At 41.8% G+C, this 7,185-nt stretch overlaps 1 pseudogene; it reads right to left on the bottom strand.

The window, feature by feature from the left end:
* Positions 1–6,808: 6,808 nt before the first annotated feature.
* On the bottom strand, positions 6,809–6,926 carry LOC126102840 (5S ribosomal RNA; annotated as a pseudogene).
* Positions 6,927–7,185: the final 259 nt, after the last annotated feature.

The following is a 7,185-nucleotide window of genomic DNA, read 5'->3' as shown; positions in this document are numbered from 1 at the left end:
CGGTAGTGTTATATGCAGACTTGACTGTGGCAAATAGTCATAACAAGTACCACGATACTCTCAGTTCCAACCGCGAGCATATCCCCAAGGAAGAGAAATACAAAATACCTCTCGAACAAGAGCCGCGGTTGTCAGCGTGCTATCTTTTGAAGGGGACAAATGGGACTCCTGCCCGATAACTTCACGTATGAAGATAAAATCCAGTCACTCGCATACACCCAAGTCCTACAGAACAGTTATTAAACTCAACAGAGTTTATTGACAGTTGATTTACAATGGTATTCTAGAATTTAAGATTGATAAACAACTAAAGAAGTACTTCTACTTTTGCCTACTACTGGAGACCAATTTTTAGACTGCTCTGTGCCGGCCGGTGTGGCCAAGCGGTTCTAGGCGCATCAGTCTGGAACCGCGCGACCGCTACGGTCGCAGGTTCGAATCCTGTCTCGGACATGGATGCGTGTGATGTCCTTAGGTTACTTAGGTTTAAGTAGTTCTAAGTTTTATGGGACTGATGACCTCAGATGTTAAGTCCCATAGTGCCCAGAGCCATTTTTTTAGACTGCTCTGTAACACAGGGTCGAGGACCTGGAGAGCGAGCAGAGTCCAAAGCATGCGATAAGTAACACAAACCAACTGAAAGTACAAATAAACGAAATATGACACACGTAGAAGAACAAACCGCAGACTGCACACTTTAACAAATGCATGCCGTGAACCAGCCAAGAACCTACGACACCAGATGGAAGCCAAAGCCAGTAAAGTTCATTTCCGACGGTAGTTACTATCCTGGACGGAAACAACACACATGCACTACAAAAGTCCAGAACATCACAATTCCAAAACTCAGCACAATGCAGCAATACACAACAGACAAAGAAGCAACCCCAAACATAGGTTAATCAAGGCAGGTCCACGAGGCGTTACAAGTGACAGTCATTTAGATGCTCCGGATGACGCAGTTAATGTGCACAGTGTCGCTAACGAAAAGCGTGTGACGCTCATGCAAACCTCCACACAAATTCCCAATACCGACATGGAGAAGCCAGATACTCCACAAGACACCCATCCCTCCAGAACGGCACGAGAAGCCGAAAGTGACAACCTGAAGAAATCAGCGTAGTTAGTCAACTGATTACAGCATCTTACAAGGAGAGGTGGCCAGGGGTGAGTTCGACTTTTTACACCACCTAAATTGAATTGCGGGTAACCGCATCCAAACGTCTGCATTTTTGTATCAAGGCAACATACACAGCTCTGGCTGTTGAAAGTTTATTAAAATCACTAAGGGTTCCACACCAGTTTAGGCACGTCGTCAGGTGATAATTGTATCTACAACATTATTAAACGCTCCTAAACTTGAGTGAAACCAGTCGTGGTTTTAATAAACTGTCTACAGCCAGAGCGGTGTTTATTGCCTTTATGTTGCATCTAGATGATGATGTAGCTTAGAATCCAAAGTATCTCACTCTGCAGCCAATCACCCTGGTGGGCTCTCGTTTGGGAGTGTTCGACGAAAAAATATTACGTAATTTTGCGTTATCTTTTAGAGCATAAAAATTGTCAGTCACGCACCGGAGCCGTTGTAGCGTAGCGGTTAGTAAACAAAGCTGGTATGCAGAAGCTCGGGGACTCAGATCCTGTCAGGCGTTTCAACTTTTTTATTTTCAAATAGTTATTTAAATGACTTTGACTACTGTTTTTATTCAATTATTTCGTTTACATGTGCTTTCTCAAATTTCTTACAAGTAGTCACATCATTTTAACCATTGCAGTAATTTTAACATTCACTCTTATTTCTTCTTACTATCTTTTTTCGTTTGGAATCTTTGTCTAAATGATTTTAATTATTGTTCTTATTAATTTCTCTTTAATTTCTTCCACTTGATCATTTTATATTTCATCCATGTTACTGCATTCGTTAATTCTATTTCTCATTTTGCTCATTTATTTATAATACCATGATTCATGTACACCTTCATCTCCATTATTATGTTCTTAGTGTAACAGGAATTTCTCTATTAAATGTTTGTATGACGATTAGCATAAAAATTATACATTTTGTACGTAACGAAAAATACATATTTTATAACATTTCACAGCCAATATAAATTAATTATTTTGTCTTTCGTTTTTTAACCTATAGATCGGAACATTCAAACGTTTAAATATTACGATCGATAAATAAAAATGATCAAAATCACATGCACAAAGATTCCTAATGGAAACAGAATGATAGAAAGATAAAACAGGAACAATTTAAAAGTTGATACGATGATGAAAATGATGTGGCCAAGAATTAGAGATTTTAAAAAATTGGACTTCAAACCAATTAATTGAATAAAAATAATGATCAAAGTCGTTTCGATATCTACACTACTGGCCATTAAAAATGCTACACCAAGAAGAAATGCAGATGATAAACGGGTATTTATTGGACAAATATATTATACTAGAACTGACATGAGATTACAATTTCACGCAATATGGGTGAATAGATCCTGAGAAATCAGTACCCAGAACAACCACCTGTGGCCGTAATAACGGCATGATACGCCTGGGCATTGAGTCACACAGAGCTTGGGTGGCGTGTACAGGTACAGCTGCCCATGCAGCTTGAACACGATACCACGGTTCATCAAAAGTAGTGACTGGCGTATTGTGACGAGCTAGTTTCTCGGCCACCATTGAGCGGACGTTTTCAGTTGGTGAGAGATCTAGAGAATGTGCTCGCCAGGGCAGCAGTCGAACATTTACTGTATCCAGAAAGGCCCGTACAGGACCTGCAACATGCGGTCGTGCATTATCCTGCTGAAATGTAGGGTTTCGCAGAGATCGAATGAAGGGTACAGCCACGTGTCGTAACACATCTGAAATGTAACGTCCACTGCTCAAAGTGCCGTCAGTGCGAACAAGAGGTGACCGAGACGTGTAACCAATGACACCCCATGCGGATAAGATGCCAGGCGATACGCCAGTATAGCGATGACGAATACACACTTCCAATGTGCAATCACCGCGATGACGCCAAACACGGATGCGACCATCATGATGCTGTAAACAGAACCTGGATTCATCCGAAAAAATGACGTTTTGCCATTCGTGCACCCAGGTTCGTCGTTGAGTACACCATCGCAAGTGCTCCTGTCTCTAATGCAGCGTCAAGGGTAACCGCAGCCATGGTCTCCGAGCTGATATTCCGTGCTGCTGCAAACGTCGTCGAACTGTTCGTGCAGTTGGTTGTTTTCTTGCAAACGTCCCCATCTGTTGACTCAGGGATCGAGACATGGCTGCACGATTCATTACAGCCATTCGGATAAGATGCCTGTCATCTCGACTGCTAGTGATACGATGCCGTTGGGATCAAGCACGGCGTTCCGTTTTACCCTCCTGAACCCACCGATTCCGTATTCTGCTAACAGTCGTTGGATCTCGACCAACGCGAGCAGCAATGTCGTGATACGATAAATCGCAATCGCAATAGGCTACAATCCGACCCTTATCAAAGTCGTAAACGTGATGGTACGCATTTCTCCTCCTTAGACATGATATCACAACAACGTTTCACCAGGCAACGTGATGGTACGCATTTCTCCTCCTTAGACATGATATCACAACAACGTTTCACCAGGCAACGCCGGCGACTGCTGTGTGTGTATGAGAAATCGGTTGGAAACTTTCCTCATGTCAGCAAGTTGTAGGTGACTCCACCGACGCCAACCTTGTGTGAATACTCTGAAAAGCTAATCATTTGCATATCACAGCATCCTCTTCCTGTCGGTTAACTTTCGCGTCTGTAGCACGTCATCTTCGTGGTGTAGCAATTTTAATGGCCAGTAGTGTAATTAAAACTAAAAATTTTTGAAGTACCTGACGAGACTGTTCAAGTCTCCTGGAGATCAGTCCCTTGTGCTAATGACTATACTACAACACCACTAACAACCGATCGTTTATTCTCCAGAAGATCATGCAAAATCGTGAATACTTTTTTCGCCGATTACACGCAGACGAGTACCCACTAGGGTGAATGGCTACAGGGTGAAATGCCTGAGACGCTTTGCCACGTCACCGAATACTAGTAGATGGTTTCAAAACTTCGATCCTATCCCTGGGGACCTTTCCTTGTTAGAGGTAAATCTTGATGTCAGTAGCTCAGAGAAAAAAGACAATTTCCAAATGGCACAATGGCACTTGACTGGTTCTATTTGTTTTCAGAACACGGAACAGATGGACAGGTTCATCCTGAGGACAGAAAATTCCCTACTATTCTAAATAATTGTTCGACCGAATGAAACAAGTTTGTACCCACCGTTCAGAAGTTCTCATCTAGGACAAAATTTGTAGAGATCAAGTCAGGGCACACGGAAAGGCAGATTTCTACTATACTCAATCTCTCACTAATTGTTATGATTACGTTAAGAACCAATGCGGTGAAGAGAACCCGCGTTAGTGCTGAACTTCCTAAGGTTACCCAGAACATTACGTGAGATTCGTGAAATTAACGTGCCTGCCCACTAATACTATCACAATAACTGGCAATATGGATTGAAAGGCAACAATTGTGATCCTAAACAACAAACTAAACAGTGTTAAACTCTCACTCAAACTGTATAAAGGTCACCTGGTTGCAACAGAAGTATCACATGACAGTTACTCAATGGGTGATCGCCTCGATATATGTGTAGCACACCCGTTGGGTCGAGCCTTTCGGTAGTCTAATAAGGAATTTAGCAGAATGCTCACTAAATAAGAAACTAATAATATGTGACCAGTTGAAACTGATATTGGTATTTTAGTTCTGAATAATTGGTATTTTTTTTATCTTTGTCTGGTCTCGGTTTAACAGATACTTTTATTTTTTGCTAATGACCGGGAAAGAACCGAAATATCAATTAGCCATAGCAGCTGTGCTAAAAATTTTCGTTTTTAAATAAACCTTTTTTTAAATAACTAGAAATTTTTATTCGTAAAATATGCATTGCTTTAAATACTGATTTGTGTAGGAAATGGGGAAAAGCTATCAGTGCTGTTTTAATTATAACGCCGACAGAAACAGGCAACAAACACATAAGAATTGGTACAGCATTGCTGAGACAATGATATATCTGTAACAATGTGGCGTAGCCTATGAGATGGTACACGTGTAGATGAAGTGTGCAAGACTCGCCCCATCTGGTCTACGTGGCAGTTTGTCACTGTCACCGATGGACATCGGTTGTATTACAGAATGGCACCACCCTTGTCAGCAAGTATTTTACGAAATGCGTTAAAAGTTAAGTACAATGTTCCATTTGCTTGAAAAGGTAAAAACGGGAGAATCCACAACCAACTTTTGACATAATACAAGGAGGATACGTAAAACTTAACAGTTCATGCATAGTTAAGAACAAAAACGGAAAGCAGCTAATCTGCAGCCTTGTCTGCATAACATGTCTTCATCTGCTCGCAGCCCTCGAAAACGGACAAATTAATAGGGAAAACGTATACAACATCAGTTTTCGCCTTTAACACTGACTATTCGTACTGTCTAAATACTCGTATAATCCCCGATTACCACTTTATCTTTCTGCAGGGTTTAAAAATATTAGAATCAATAGGAGAACACTGGTGGTTTTTTATAGTATTCACCAATTTATTACTTTTAGAGAAAAGCTGCGAACAGTGGACGGACTAAGTTTTCTTTTATTGCATTATTGAATTTAATAGTTTCATTAAATGTATCTTGAAGCTGAGGAAGTCAAAATCTTTCAATCTTTGTTCCATTTTTACGTTTATAACAACAAGTAATATAAATAAAAAACCGAAAACCAGTTATTTCAGAAACCGGTTATTCTGAGCTATTTTAATAGTCCTGTTAAACTGCCTTTGTAAAAGAAAAAGCGGTGTAACCGAATACCAGATGTTTCTGCGATAACCGCCATCCCTGTCTGTGACTCCATGAAACCCACAGTGCTGTAGAGATCGGCTCTCAGCTTGATGCCGTTTCCCTTGACTTTAGGAAGGCATGTGATACAGTCCCGCGTTGTTGTAAAGTGAAAAAAATCAGAGGCTGTTGAGTGTAGGATCAGATTTGTGACTGGATTCAAGACGAAATCCAGATGCCAGAATGAGATTCACAGGAAAAATCTGTAGGAAATGTAATTCATTCACGATAAAAGTGGATTCCAAACACTTTTTCGATAGGTTCGTATTTCTCATCAGCCTATGATCCTTGCCAGGTTAGATTAACAAGATTCAACAAAGAGTGCCGCGTTTCTTCACAGGGTCGTTTAGCGTTACAAGGATTCTCGACAAACTCTAGTAGCAGACGCTACAAGAGAAGTGTCATGTATCACAACGAGAATATCAGAGAAATTAGAACTAATACGGAGGTTTACCTGCAAACAGTCTTCTCATGTGTCATTCGCGACTGGAACTGGGGAAGGAGGATCATACTGGTATTTGATGGTTGGAGACAAAACATCTTTGTTACCGTCTACTGAAATCAGTTCATAGATGTTTGTCCACTGATGGAATCGTGTATGTGAGTTGATTCCCTCAGCGTCAGTTAACGCCTGAAGACGGTGTACTGAAACACCAAAAATGGTAGCATATAATAAACTCCTCCCGCACAGGCCATGAAGGCCCAAAGGTACCGACCGGTCGCCGTGTCATCCTCAGCCCACAGGCGTCACTGGATGCGGATATGGAGGGGCATGTGCACAGCACACCGCTCTCTCGGCCGTATGTCAGTTTCCGAGACCGGAGCCGCTACTTCTCAATCAAGTAGCTTCTCAGTTTGCCTCACAAGGGCAGAGTGCACCCCGCTTGCCAACAGCACTCGACAGACAGGATGGTCACCCATCCAAGTGCTAGCCCAGCCCGACAGCGCTTAACTTCGGTGATCTGACGGGAACCGGTGTTACCACTGCGGCAAGGCCATTGGCAGCCATATAATAACTAACGTCGAAAGGACGTATTCCATTTTATTACACACATTTTTTTTAAGGGTCGCTTAAAGTTAGGCTTAAAGAGAGCCGATACTGGACAGTGAATGACTGGAAGCGAGTGATGTGGAGTGAGGATCGTGATGTACCATATTGCAATCCGATGGCAGCTTTAGAATCATTGAATACGTCGAGCACGTTACCTGCCATCACGTGTAGTGCTAACACCGAAATAGGAAAATATAGTATGCGGGTGTTT

The sequence above is a fragment of the Schistocerca cancellata genome, chromosome 1 (assembly GCF_023864275.1).
Source record: "Schistocerca cancellata isolate TAMUIC-IGC-003103 chromosome 1, iqSchCanc2.1, whole genome shotgun sequence".
NCBI classification, from domain to species: Eukaryota; Metazoa; Arthropoda; class Insecta; order Orthoptera; family Acrididae; genus Schistocerca; species Schistocerca cancellata.
The sequence above is the reverse complement of the archived record's forward strand: the minus strand, read 5'-3'. Positions and strand labels throughout refer to the sequence as shown.